Here is a 15,685-nt window from a genome sequence, read left to right on the forward strand (position 1 = left end):
TCCTAGGGTCCTTACACATCAAGAGCGATGCGAATATACTGCACGAAATTGCCATGTGAGTTTTGACCCACCTGTCAATCACAGCCACAGATGTCCACACGTCGGAAGCGAATTTCTGAAAAATCGACCATGGTTCGAAAAAATAAACACCGCAATAACGCTCAGCGAAACTTCGCCGTTGGTATGCACGGTTGCATTGACTGATATAGGTTCGGAAAATATTATTGACGTGCGAATTAATCGCACGGAAAAAACGCTCCCGATGTGTAAGGACCAGTCTGGTCCTTACACATCGGGAGCATTTTTTCTAGTTAGCTTACCGGGAGCTTGGTGACGGAGGCTTGGAGTAGTTCAAAAAGATTTGTTTGTTCATTTTCGCCCATCACTAATTTACACAAAGTTCAGCGCACATGTGTGTCATTGTTTGTATCTGTTGATTCGAGAGTTGTATTGCATGAGTAATGAGAGGACAGGACAGAGTTTGGCATTGATTAGTTGTCATTTATACCCCTGCCCTTTTCATAATTGGCTGTTTTTAATTGCCTATTTCTATTGATTCCAGTTATGCTGACATAAATGATGCAGTGACTGGTGATGTCATTTAGGCCCTACACCCTTCCTTGATTGGTTGTTTTTGATCATCTCTATTGGTTTTGAAATCACATGAAGATGTCTTGTGTGAAAGTTCTGCTTTCTGTACGGCTGCTACCTTGGCCAGGTCTCTTGACTCTTGTTATAGTTTAGTTTTATTTTTTATTTTTTATTTATTTGCACATATTTAAAAACAGAAACAGGCAAAAGGAAAACAACAATAGAATGTGCCGGTAGAGACAGGAAACCCTAAGTGGGCTTATTCTAGGGCTCTACCTCAGAAATTAAAACCAATATTAATAATAATACTGTATAAAAAAAACAAGAGAAAAGAAACAAGCAAACAAACAATAAATAAGAAAAAGGTCTTTACAAGGTCTCTCTTGTAAAAGAGATTTCTGATCTCAATGGGACTTCCTGGAAAATAAAGGTAAAAAGAAAAAGAAAAAATTAAGTTTGTTGTGGATTGTTAATGTGAGTGAAACACCTGCCTGTTATTTGCTGTTTTTGATCATAGAAATCTATTTATCCCAAAGTCGCTCTGGGATCATGTGGCTTCCTACTAGCCGAGTGAATTGGTCCAAATCTGTCTGAGCAATAACGCTTAAACACAAACTAGTTGAAAAGGAATAAACAATAAATGCAGGCGGATATGACCCACCTCTTATATTAGGCCTATTAGTCACACACGCACGCACGCACGCACGCACGCACGCACGCACGCACGCACGCACGCACACACACACACACACACACACACACACACACACACACACACACACACACACACACACACACACACACACACACACACACACACACACACACACACACACACACATGCACCATTAGGCATAGGCTATATATTTTAGAGAAGAGAACAGGCCAGTACACTCAATTTTCTTTCACAAATTTAACTTCTCATCTGGGCACAGCAGCAATGGACATTTCAGCCAAAAGGCCTTCTTCTCTAAATAGTCAATTTTTGCCTGGCACCTAAGTTTTCTTGTTGGATTGAGTGTGCTCACTATTGGTGAGTCTGGACTATTAGTATAGCGGGAATTTGTAGGGGTGGGAATTTCATCATTTTAAGGGCAAGGCCATTTGGCCTTCGCCATAGCAAAAAAACAATTTAGGGCACAAGGCCACATGCCACAATTGCTCTATTGACATCGTGAAGAGTGATTTTTCTGAAATGTGTGTTAAAATGAGCCAATTACACATCCTTTGCAGGCTACATTAAACTGAGACCACTGATGCTTGACAGTGCCTGACAGTACCAAGCCTGACAGTAGCAGGCTTGGTAGCAGGGCAATGCCAAGGTGGCCTTAGGGATATCTTCTTCTCCCTGTACACCAACAGCTGCACCTCCTGAAATTTGCAGATGATACCACCCTCATAGGGCTCATCTCTGATGAAGACGAGTCTGCGTACAGGCTGGAGATTGATCATCTGATGACTTGGTGCAATCCAAACAACCTGGAGCACAACGCTCAAAAGACAGTGGAGATGGTTGTGGACTACAGGAGGAACGCAGCTCCACCTTCCCCCATCACTCTGGGTGACTCCCCAGTTAACACTGTGGAGTTCTTCCGCTTCCTGGGGTCCATCATCAGCCGGGACCTGAAATGGGAGCTGAACATCAGAGCTCTCACCAAGAAGGCACAACAGAGGATGTAGTTCCTGTGGCAGCTGAAGAAATTCAAAGTGCCAATCGCAACGATGGTGCTCTTCCACACCTCCACCGTCGAGTCTGTCCTCACCACCTCCATCACCATCTGGTATGCTGCTGCTGCCTCAAGGACATCTCCAGGCTACAGTGCATCATCCGCTGTGCTGAAAAGGTGATCGGATGCAGCCTGCCATCCCTTCAGGACCTGCACACGGCCAGGACGCTGAAGCGGTCTCGGAAAAGCATGACTGGCCCCTCCCACTCAGGCCACAAACTCTTTGAGGCACTCCCCCTTGGCAGGAGACTGAGGTCTGGCAGAACCAGAACCTCTCGTCACAAGGACGGCAATCCGCCTCTTCAATGAGGCCGGAAAGCCCCCACGAATAAGGACTTTACCATCCCCCCTCATGCCCCCTGAGCACAGTCGGCTTGGTAGCAGGCCGGGGTCCCCCTCACTGATATGATCCTACCCCCTGCCCCCCATCATATGTCACTTTAAAGGACTGCACTTTACATTTTTATAATTGTTTTTCTATTTTGCTTTTATCGTCTACTATTATGTGAACGCTATGCTGCATAATTGCAAGTCAAATTCCTCGTTTGTAATCGGATTACTTACTGTGGCAATTAATGTGACCCTGAGTCTCATTTGAGTTAGACAATGGACATGTACTTTGTATGTTGGGTGATTGGACATGTATGTTGGGAGCATAGCCTATATTATTGGGAAACTGGGGGGGGGGGGGGGGGGGGGGGGGGGGGGACTGGACATGTATGTTACACTTGGGTGATTGGACAGGCAAGATGTCATTCCACATGTTTGTGTCTCCGCCCACCCTCCATCAGTCAGCTGCAGCAGACTGAGCAGACGCTCTGTCGCTATGCTCTGATGCTGCCGATTCAGCCTGGACAGGAACAAAAACAAATACAAAGCTGCGCGTCATTAACCTAGAGCACACACACATATTGAAGGTAAGGACCATCTGACAGTTTTATGACAAGAAGATAATAACAATTTCAAGGGAATAGTCTGTAATCGTGAGCATTGTCCGCGCTTAAGCTTCTGGCTAAGTTAGCCTACTAGCTCTCTAATGTTAGCAGCGCTGGTTAGCATTGAAATACCCATACGATTAACATTAACACTATTGATCTTCTCGAGTGCCATTCAGTAACCCCGTGTACAGTAATGTTAACGTTACACGCACGAACCCAGCGCCCGGTCTGGCAAACTTATCTGAAATCTTGCCGCAGATGTTTAGTGTTGGTAACTTGGACACCGTTAGCTCACGAGCCTGCTGGCCAACTTCATGTGGAGCCTTGAGTTTCTAGTCCAGTTAGTGTAATTTATCCTTTTTTCATACATACACATAATGACCGTGTCCACTAAGTAATGTTTCTCTTACCAGACAAGGGAGAGAATGGTTGTCAATGACACATTAGTTGGATGGTTTTGTTAACGTTATCATTTCTGAGTGATCAAGGCCCGTAGTGGCTAGCTAGCTAGCCAGTGCCTATAATCAAATGACAACAAAGCAGCTGTCAAACTGACACGTGTGATGAAAATATGTACAAGAATCCATTGTAGACATATTTGTCAATCGCTGTGCATTTGGAGCTTGGCTCATATGTGGAATAATGGCATGTTGTGTGGGGTTTATCTGGCGTTCTACCGCTTGTTGACCAACGTTTTTAGACCTATGGTTTGCTAGCTCGCAATGCTAATAGTCCGTGGGAGCATGTGAGGCCTGCTCCAGCTCCAGGGTTCAGGCTGTTCAGTGGAACTAAACTATGTTCGGCTATATTACACCTATTAGTAGCCACTTACCATTAAGCCATGCCACGGTAACGCATTGATTATTTGGAATGATAAGTAATTGCCAGACTGTTCTGTTCACTCTTATTGCCCCCCAAATTCACTGCCAGTTGATGACATTTATGTCAAGTGTATTTGAAATTTTTAGACATGTATTAAGACAAAAAAAAGATGTACAATAATATACAGACTTGGTCCTGCAGCCTGTTGCACCAGCTGAACGCATGCTATCATAAGTTAGTGTGTAAACTAGTCTAATGGTTACATTGAAGCTAGTCAATGTTTAGTTGGAGCATAGGGACCACTAACCAAATCATTGGCACAGGCATAGCTCCATATGTTCCGCTGTTCTCCGTTCCTCTGCGATGCACTCTGAACTAGTGTCACACAGCATTCCATAAGGAAATTGGGGGGTCGAAATGCTCTCCTACCCGTCTCTGACGTCCGATCACAGATCCGAAGATATAATAATCTCCCTACGGAAGCCAGTAGTTTAGGCGGGGGTGTTTTAAATGATATTCCTGCATGAAACAACTGTTTAAAAGCAGTCTTTCCACAGCCTGTGCCGAATTTACAGCAGGGTCAGGTGTGTTTGATCTAGGGATGCACGATATATCGGCAATCATATCGGTATCGGCCAGTATCGGCCGATTTTTTAACATATCGGTCATATCGGTATCGGTCAGATGTTGCAATGTTAATATCGGTTATCATTATCAGCCAAATTCTTCACATTGATATGAAATAATGCAGTAAATCTATGATTTATGGGCTTTTCCAAAGGCTTTGCAAATAAAGAAATGCATAACTTTTTCAAATTCAGTGTTAACATGTGTTTTTCAGTATGTACAAAATGTGATGATCATAAAAATGTGGTTTTATACAGATCATATCGACATCGGTAAATATCGGTTATCGGCCATAACAGCAATGTTAATATCGGTTATCGGCATCGGCCAAAAGTTTCATATCGGTGCATCCCTAGTTTGATCTGATCTGACTATCATGGTGCACCGCTTGCACGCGGCGAACAAACAACATTGCAGTCACATGGATATGGCGGCACAGTGATCAAATCCAGCGCACATCGGGAGCAAAACATGTCAAATACTCAAACTCCTAAGGTTCCTGTCGGCACTGGGACGCTTCTCCTCTCCTAAATTCGGCATCAAATCATTTTTCAGAAACGGAATACGGGCGTATATCCTTTGTTGCGATAGGCTCGGTTATTTTTAGGGCACGTGGAGAATTGCCTGGTAATTCTAATTAATCGTTCACTTTATTTTGTTTCAGTCCAGACGGCTTGTCTTCAGATAGCAGATGAGATCTGGGTGATGTCTCATCACGTGGTTTCGGATATTTGTTGTATTTCTGCAACACTTCACACACACGGACCCGGTCGGCTGATCTTGCAAATCTCTTTGCTTTTGTCAAGCTCATTTTTGTCTTTGAATCCGAAATTGTTCCAGACATATCTGCCTTTACTTATGGTCCTTACACATCAAGAGCGATGCGAATATACGGCACGAAATTGCGATGCGAGTTTTGACCCACCTGTCAATCACAGCCACAGATGTGTACACGTTGGAAGCGAATTTCTGAAAAATCGACCGTGGTTCGAAAAAATAAACGCCGTAATAACGCTCAGCGAAACTTCACCGTTGGTATGCATGGTTGCATTGACTGATATAGGTTCGGAAAATATTATTGACGTGCGAATTAATCGCATGGAAAAAACGCTCCCGATGTGTAAGGACCTTTAGTGTTGCGGGCGTCTGCCATGTTGCATGTTTTGACTTCACCGAGAGAGATCGCTTTGCGCATGCGCAAAGGTGACGCGAGACTACCGGGGTTAAAGTTCACAGGAAAAAAAAAAAAAAAAAATCAATCTCTAGACATGAATCGATATTGAAGGATTAAAATAAAAATAGATTTTTTTGAACCCAGCCCTAAACACCCACAAATGTTACTTCCGGTATCGATGTGTCAGTAGGATGAATGGTAGGAGGATTTCCCCCATGCTGACCTATTGACCACACGTCTGTGACGAGACACCGTTTGAATGTATATACCCCAATCACTAACAGGGTGGAACAGGGTGAGGCCCATTTGTTTAATAGATCTTTGGGGATATTTGGAGCTATTCACGTGTAGTGAGCCGGCAGATTGAAACGTCAATGGCCACAGTGGCCGGTTGGAAATATGCCAAATAAATAAATAAATTCATTAATAGCATATTAAATAGCCTAATCTTGTGCCCTAAATGCAATCATTAATAGCATATAGGCTATAATATTGCGTGACCTATTCACCTTATGTTCATACGCGGGGGTGGGCCAAATTCTTCCGGGTTGTGTTAACACTTCCGGCGGTCACGGTGCGAAATCAGAAGAAGAGTTGTTTTTGTAGCGGACAGTGCAGGGGGTAAAACAAAGAACGTAGCCTACTACTTTGAGCTTGGTACACAGCAAGCAAGCGGAGTATCCACTGTTAGGCAGGTCAGATAACGTTATCGTCGACAATGACGAGCACTTTCTTGTAAAACATACCTGGACTCCAACAAAGAAAGCTTCAGATGGTTTTCTCTCCTCCGAGCGCAGCGCGAGCCACTTAGTCTATAAGACCCGCAGACGTTAACGTAATTCCCTGGAATGCGAGAATTAACGAGCCAGTTACATGGCATTGCATTCTTAGACATTGCTGTTTGCTTTTATTTGGTATGTTACATACAATTGGCTAAGTTATTAGTTAATTCAGAGTTAGATGATATTGGCGCAGCCGGCCCTTTTCTTTTTTTTAGCTGGAAGTCGTGACACGACCACACAACCGGGTCAAATGGGCGTGGCTACATAAGGTGAATAAGATAGGCTATGTTGCCAGTCCCACCGCAGAGTCAAGCAGTTTAGACTACCGCTTCACAAACGAGCAGAGACGTACGTTAGGAGCAGAGATGCAGATAATGAATTAGAATTGCAACAGCGCTAATAATACAAGGGCCAAGTAATCCGCAGTTCCACACAGTTTAGTGGCAACTAAAGCGTAAATGGCTTTCCCGTATAGGCTACCATACGTGATTATGGAATGAAATGCAGTCGGGCAACAAGCTCGAGCGGTTGATTGATTCGCCCGACGTAGGCTGTCAATTTAGCGGAGGTAAAACGTGCTTGTATGATATGAGGAGATGAATCAAAATGCTTAACACAAATAAAGCCAAATGGGAGCAGAGAGCGAATGCAGGAGAGCTGATGCAGGTGCCAGGTGTGGAGTTGGAGAAATGAAGGTGCGTAGCCTAGGCCTATAGTGGAGATTCAAGTCGTGCGGTGTCTGCACTGACATTGTCACAGTTATTACTTTTAGCTAGAGATGCACCGATTGCCATTTTCTTGGCCGATTCCGATTTCCGATTTTTGAATAGTCTGACTTGCCGATACAGATTTTGGCCGATTCCGATTTTCTTTCTAAGAACAATAATTGACGGGTTATTTTTTGACGTTATTTTTTTTTAAACTTTGCTTTAATAGAAAATTAACATTCATGTCACATTTCTTATCATTTGCATGAGGTAGGACGATCTCACTAAAAAAACATCTCAAAATAAAAGTGTTGCAGGTTACTGGAAAGAGCTTTTCTTTTTTGTGTCAATACAATGAATATAAAACAACCAGTATCCCACAGCTATCCCACAGGTGCAACAGAACAGGGGCTCCAGATGGAAAGTAGCCTATGGCTAAATCTGTTACAAAGCATATCTTCCCCTATGGTGTGTAATGTTTTTTTTATTATGTCCCTGCCAAATAAACTAATAAAATAAAATAAATAAACGTCAAAATGTTATCCATGGACAAGGAGTTTATAGCCTATAGGTCTGGAGCCCAGAGACCTTCGAAGCCATGCCCACTCTACAGTTGTGGATTTGGCTGTTATTGAGTAGATGAGGAAATGAGTTTGAGTTGACTCACAGTCAGTTTTTTTTTATCCGCCATTCGAAAAAAAAAATCATCTCGCACAGAAAACCTTGCACACTGGTCCGATGCGTTTTATTATTATGTTTGTCGCTCTATTTGCAATACGAAACAAATAGTCCTCTCCTGTATCCACGTTACAACGTGACTGACAGATAGCAGCAGGCAGCGGTGATGTGGACTGCAGCTGGTCGGGGAAGAGGGGCCGGTGACTGCGGTGAGGTGAAGCGAGCCGCTCAGACTGGAGTGGACTCCAACCTACCCTGCCCCGCCGCTGCTTATTTTCGACTTGCATGTGTGACAAACTGCAAGCTTTGTATCGTCTTCACTGACGGTGAAATATTTCCACACAGACGAAGACATGCTGTGGCATGTGTGTAGTGTCTGCTTTTGTTTAGGCTGCAACTCATCCGTCTCGGTCTCTCTGCTTTCGGGTGCGCGCACGTCACGTGAAAATCGGCTCACCGAATCGGCTATTTAGAGTGACCGGCGCAGATCACCGGTCGAGGCCGATCACGTGGACATCGGCCATTTCCGGTCACGTGCCGATCGATCGGTGCATCCCTGCTTTTAGCTGCATTGTTTTTTCATCAAGGCAATGTCCAGGCGAGATATTGGCTCATAATAAGTAGGGATGCACCGATCGATCGGCACGTGACCGGAAATGGCCGATTTTCACGTGATCGGCCTCGATCGGTGATCTGCGCAGGTCACTCTAAATAGCCGATTCTGTGAGCCGATTTTCACATGACGTGCGCGCACCCCAAAGCACCGAGACAGGCACCCAGCCACCACACCACACACGCCAGCATACCTTCCTCGTTGTGGATTTTTTTCACCGTCAGTGAAGTAGACAAATCTCGCAGTTTGTCACACATGGTGCCGTGGAGACAGAGATGCGGCCGAGTCCCGCTCGGCTGGAGTCAAGTCTGAGCGGCTCGCTTCACCTCACTGGCCCCCCTCTCTCTGCTCTCTCTACCCGGGAAGCAGTGCTGCTGCACCCGGCCACAGTGCACAGCCGACTTGGCGAGGTGAACGCGAGCATTGTGTCCACCATTCCCCGACCTGCCTTTTCCATTCCACATCAGCGCTGGTGCCTGCCTGTCAGTCATGTTGTAACGTAGATACAGGGGAGACTATTTGTTTCGTATTGCAAATAGAACGACGGACATAATAATAAAAATGCATCGGACTCACAAGTATGCAAGGATTTCTGTGCGTGACGATATTTTTTCGGATGGCAGATAAAAATACGCATACCAAACTTCGGACTGTGTGTAAACTCCGCCTGATATTCAGACTGAAGATCGTTACTGTAACTCATAAACTCATTTCCCCTCTACTCAAGAGGACTGGTCTGGAGCCAGGCTATAAACTCCTTGTCCATGGATCATTTTGATGTTCTGTTGCACCTGTTTTCTTTTGGAAAAGTAAATGCATGATAGCTGTGGGATATAGGCTATTGGATTTAATTTAATTTTTGTATTCATTGTATTTGCACAAAAAAGCTCTGTCCAGTAGCCTAACCTGGAACACTTTTATTTTGAGATGTGTTTGAGTGAGATGGTCCTACTTCATGCAAATGATAAGATAAGATTATTTGGATCCCCATTAGATGTAAGAATTGTTCTATGAATCTTAATTTTCAAACAAAGTTACAAAAACGTTTGTGTAAGCTGTCAATTGTTGTTTTTAGAAAAAAAAATCGGAATCGGCAAAAATCGGTATCGGCAAGTCAGACTATTCAAAAATCGGAAATCGGAATCGGCCAAGAAAATGGCAATCGGTGCATCCCTAATAATAAGTGTCCGCAAATGCAGATAGAGAGCTACAGTAGGAACGTGCATGTTGTCTGTGTTTCAATAAAGAACGCGTCCTTACCGAGAACGACATGCATGCCTGTTGACCAATTAAATTTTCTTGCTGCAAAGTTGGCCTCTGAATCACAACACTAGAATAAAGATTGACTATAGACGCTATAAAGAATAGACTACAGAGAAATAAATTGATTCAAAACGTTTATTTAGGAAACAATTATTTTATTTTATAATATCCTTTTTTTTTATAGTGGCTGGTAGATAAATTCTATATGGCCGGAATTCTGGAACGTTACCGGCCACATTGGCCGTCTGAAAAAATGCCTAGCGGAAACCCTGTGGTACGCGTTCAACCAGTTAAGAAGCAAGCACTAAGCAGAGGCCACAACATAAAGGAAAAATGTCACAACATATCATTAAATGATGCATTGTGGTACTATAGTAAGGCCGCAAAACGGAGAAAATGGACGGAATCATGGAATTTGGTAATAAAAATGGAATCAACTGTAAAACAGAATATTGCAGAATTGTCCATAATTTGGCTGAAATTGATAAAAGTAGGCCTACTTATCAGAATAAGCAGTAGAAATTTATTATCGTAGTAACCTAAATGATTTAATTGCAATTGGTCAGTTTACTGGCTCTATCTTTGTTGATCTTACCAAGGCGTTTGATATGGTCGACCATCATCTTCTTCTTGATAAGCTTTATGCCATTCGACTATCTCGTCAGGCTTTGCTTTGGTTCAACGCATACCTGCATAACAGCAGGGCTCGACGTTAACTTTTAAAAGTGGTTGCCGGAGGGGCAACCTGGCAAGAGCTTTTGGTTGCCCGAATAAAAATATGGTTGCCCAATTTTAGTCGCCTTATATTTTGAGTAATTAAGATACGATGCAGTCATAAGCCGGCTTAATAATGACGATGTGACAGAAAAGTAAGTATAATAGTCTATAGTATATAGATAGGCCTATTCAGTGTGCGCACCGGGTGTAGTAGTAGTAATAATGATAATAATAATAATAATAAATTTGTGTCATTTCGTTTTCTAAACAAATCTTATTTTTTGTTTTTATAATGCATTTGCACTGAAAGGATTTAACTAATATTTGTGAACTTTCATTTTCATATATTTTTTAACAGTTATTGTTCATATTGTGCTTAATTTATTAATTAAAAGCGTTATTGATAATTAAGTAGCCTACCCTCCTCATGTTCATGGTTTGGGGCCCCCACTCTGATGTTGCATAGGGCCCCAAAAGGCCCAGAAGCGGCCCTACAATCCCTCTCTCTCTCACCCCGTATGACAGGCTGACAGGCCAGGGATGCAAATCATTTCTCAACACATATACGCGGTGGTAAAACGTTTTTGAAGGATGTCCTGGTCGAGGTGTATGTTGTAGTAGGCTTGTTGTAGGCTACATGCTTTGCAGTATAGCGTTATGCTGGAATTATGCTTGAAGTTTGGGCTGTCGCACGGAAATGAGAGACACTGAATCTTGACGAGGAAACGTGTGGAGCTTTTATACACTGTGTGGGTTTCTGCTCGCGGAAGTGAGCTGGAGTCTTGAAAACTCCACTTTGTCCGCTCAGCCGCGTCCACGTAGTTACACAATTCGGGGTGTGCACGGCCAGGCGAAAGCCGTCTGCACAGGAGCCTTGTGGACGGGCGCGTCTGCTGTCATTTGACTCACTTTTCCGTGCGGACACTCGCCGTGTAGGCTACATGCTTTGCAGTATAGCATTCGTTTTCCATCCCGTTCAAAGACGCACGGGTATTTCACCTCAATGACAATTTCCTCGTCCTTTGTTTCTGTGCGGGGCTGCGGGCGGACGCGGTTCTTCTTGCGTCTTGCAGCCGCTGTGATTGTGTGCGAGCAGCCCCACCTGTGAAGTCAGTACTCGTTAAACATACCGCACGTGCAGCATGCACCACGTAGGTTCCGACTGGTAATTAGTAACATCGTTCCGATTGTAACAGCAATAAAATGTCACATATATGTCACTCACAACAAGTATTAAAACATTTATTTGGTGTATATTTTGCTGTTTACTGCTGTACATATTTTGTTGCATGTTAAATCGTGGTTGCCCCTGGGGCAACCAAAGACCAAGAAATGGTTGCCCCATGTTTTTTTTGGTTGCCCGGGGCAACCGGGCAGCCGTTAATGTCGAGCCCTGATAACAGGCATCATTGTGTTCTATTTAATGGCTGTCAGTCCGACTATGTTGTTATGGAAAAGGGGGTGCCCCAAGGTTCCACGTTGGGGCCTCTCCTCTTCTCTATTTTTATAAATGATCTCCCGCAAATTTGTTCAGACTGTCATGTACAATTATATGCCAACGATACGTCCTATACACATCCAGTTCTGATATTCAACAGATTCAGAACTCACTGCAATCCGATTTCAATCTATTACAAAACGGGTTTTACAATAACAAACTGTTACTGAACAAAAATAAGTCATGTTGTATGCTGTTTGGCACAAGGTTTAAACTTGCCCGTATCTCCAACACACTCCATATTAATTTTTCTGATGGTTCACTGCTTGAGAAAGTTGATGTCTTTAAATATCTGGGCGTCTGGGTTGACCCAGAACTCTCCTTTAGGCCTCACATGTGATTAAAAAAGTAAATTTCAGCCTGAGAATACTATACCGTTTAATTAACTGTTTCACTCTCCAGGTAAGAAAACAAATTATTTCCCAATTAGTACTTCCGATAATTGATTATGCTGATATTGTTTATCAAAACACCATAGATTCTTACCTGCGTCCTCTTAATGTTGTGTTCAATAGTCTCTGTAGATTCATTTTAAGATGTCCATATCTTACCCACCATTGTAACATGTATCATTCACTTAACTGGCTATCTCCTAACTCCAGAAGACATTTTCACTGGCTGCAATTCATTTTCAAATGTATCTACTTCAACTACCCATCTTACCTTAAACAGTACTTAGTCCCCCATATTTCTTCATATCCGCTTAGACACTCCCAATATCCTTCATTTGTTGTCCCCAAAACTCTCAATCAAACCGGGGGTAGGGCATTCCATTTCAAAGCTCCATTCGATTGGAACAACCTACCAAATTCTCTGCGCTCTATTACTTCACTGTTCATGTTCAGGAATGCATTACTTACTCATCTAAAAACAACTTGTTCTTGTTTCTAACTGCATTGACGATTGTAAATTGGGTGTGGGCGTGTGTGTGTGTGTGGGTGGGTGTGTATGCGCGTCCGTGTGTGTTATGTTTGTGCGAGGTTTGTACCTCTACATGTTCATGTATACCTGTAACTCTCTTTTGTTGTATTGTTGATGCATTTTTGTTCTTTCTGTAGGTCCCCCTCTAAAACGAGATGATTAATCTCAAGGGGTTTTCCTTCAATAAAGTTCAATATAATTGTAAAATAGGCCTAGAGAAATGATTCAGTTTTCGATTGGTGTGTTTTGAGAGGGGGGTCGGCCTTGCGTGGGGCCCTTACTGCACCTCACAACTTAGTTTTCACCTTGAGAAACCTGTCGAAGAGGATGTCTGAGAGAGCCAAGTCGTCAAAAAAGAAAAAATATCACTCCTAACCCCTAAATTAAAATGTATAGGGGGTCGATTAATTAATGATTTATGAAGTCGCTGCAGTGCCATAATGCCGTTTGGCTGTGCCGCTGCAATGCACGTTCACGTTTACAACAACAGGACAGCTGAGTGACCAGCAGCCTTGGATAGGCTATCGACAGCACAGAGCCAGGCGACAAGCAGTAGGCTATCACTACCAGCAATATTGAAAGGTGCAAAACAGATAACGTTAACGTTACAGATCCTGACCAACAACGTGCGTGTGTTAAATTTAACTAGCTGGCAGAAAACTGACAGAATTACTGGCGGATAACGTTAGGAGAGATAGAAACAGCAGCAGCAGCCTATGTAATGGAGCGACTTCATGGAAACAGGCGAGTTGAATTCACAGTTGAAGACTTGTAACATTACCGTACTCACATTGGGTTGAAAACAGGAAAGAACCTGAAGTTTCTTCTTTGTCTTAACATTTTTACAACACAACCGACTTCTGCTTATCCTCCCCCCTCCTCCTCCTCTCCACTCTACCGCTTCTAACTTTGTTTAATGCCGCCCGTCCTACAAATTATATTCTCGAATCTCCAGACGTAAGGGAATATGCTTGTTTGGTACAGACCCAAGTAAAAATCACATCACATTTTAATTTAATTTTTGTGTGAAAAATAAATAGAAAATAGAAAATTGCCATTCACACAAATCGTATTGCATATCCCAATTGCAATTTGTTAGTACAATCGCAATATGATTTTTTTGGCATATCGTGCAGCCCTAATCAAGCGGCATAAAAATAAGGGAAGACAGATGGATGGACAGACAGACGCATGCTTCTCCATAATCTAGACTAGATAAAACTCATTCAAAATGTTGCACTTACATAGCATATTACACCTGCTCTAGTCATCAGCCTATCAGAACACTTTTAGCTTGTTGAAGCAACAGATACCCACCGCTCTTCCTCAGCCCTCCTGACCATCCCCACCTCCCGCCTCAGTACTGTGGGTGCTAGGGCTTTCAGCTGGACTCTGGATCTCCCTGGCCCCACACATCCGACAGTCTGACAGCATAACTACATTCAAATCCCACCTCAAAACTAGGGATGGGCATTTCTAGCAAAAACACTATTCGAAATTCGCTGGCCAAAGTCGACTTTTAATCGAAATTTGAAATTCGAAAAAAAAAAAGTAAAAACAAAAAAATGCTTTTTTTTTTTTTTTTTTTGTGAGTGAAATGTTGCATTGTCTCCCCTGATTCTAAGTCTAAGGCCTTGGCCACACTGATCCGTGGTGTCTGTCCATGTGCGTTCATTTCTCTGTTCACTTCCATTCATTTTCAACGACAGCTGTCCGACTGTCCGTGGAGCACTCAGAAGCGTACGTATCCAGAAAATTAGCATACGTTTTGATGGACAGAAAGTTGAAGAGGGATGAACTTTTTCTGGATGGACGTATCGGATGGTGGATGGTCGGATAGTCACTGTCCGTTTAGCCAATCAGAGTCGAGGTCTCGAGAGGAGGCGTTCCGAGATTTGTTTCAACTTTTCAAAGAAGATGGCGGCCGAGGCGGTGAAGGAGGCTATAGGGATTCCCCAGCAAAATGAGTAAAATTGTGTGATTTCACTAGGATTTCAGTGACTAGAAGTTAGTCCAAGGGGAGAATGTAGTGCATATACTTCTCTCTGGTTATCTGCACATGATCTACATTATATTATACTCACGCTGTTCATGTCATTTGCATCGAGTCACATTTCCAAGGAGCTGCAGGCAGGCTGCGCAGGCAGGCTCGCCGGCCGCGGAGCAGCCCCGGCGCTTTGGGCGAGGGGTTTGACGTAGACTCAGTTCTCATCGGACAGACATCTGTCCGTTCAATAATTCTGTCCATTTTCTGACGGATCAGTGTGGCCAAGGCCTAAGGCTTTATTAATTAATAGAAAAAGCTTCTGCTGTGGATTTTTAGCTCAAACAAGCATTGCACCACTGAAGTAAAGAACATGTTACATGATATTGACATTTTCGAAAATAAAAAACAGTTTTGACAATCATGAGTGGTTCATTAAATATTTAGTAGGCTCAGGTCTGAGTGCCAAAGGGGTGCCAAAGTCACCCCCTCTCCCTCTTCATGGGATTTCATCCGCCATTCATTTTTCCATAAACCTTGCTTAACACATTCACTGCCAGCCGTTTTTTCAATACTGTAGGTAGGTTCTGCCAAGTTTTTTTTTTGAGGATTCTGGCTCATCTTTCAAGAGCCGAGAATTATT

At 43.2% G+C, this 15,685-nt stretch overlaps 1 protein-coding gene across 7 annotated transcripts in view; it reads left to right on the forward strand.

Annotated features, from left to right (window-relative positions):
* The first annotated feature begins 3,123 nt into the window (after nt 1-3,123).
* Nucleotides 3,124-15,685, forward strand: part of LOC310778877 (R3H domain-containing protein 1-like) — a 116,163-nt gene continuing 103,601 nt past the window's right edge. For all 7 annotated transcript variants that reach the window (XR_014552789.1, XM_083639334.1, XM_083639336.1 and 4 more), the window contains exon 1: nt 3,124-3,235. The gene's annotated coding sequence lies outside the window, so the exon portion shown is untranslated. The remainder of the gene's footprint in view (nt 3,236-15,685) is intronic.

The sequence above is a fragment of the Poromitra crassiceps genome (genome assembly GCF_964638095.1).
Source record: "Poromitra crassiceps genome assembly, chromosome: 6".
Lineage (NCBI taxonomy): Eukaryota > Metazoa > Chordata > Actinopteri > Beryciformes > Melamphaidae > Poromitra > Poromitra crassiceps.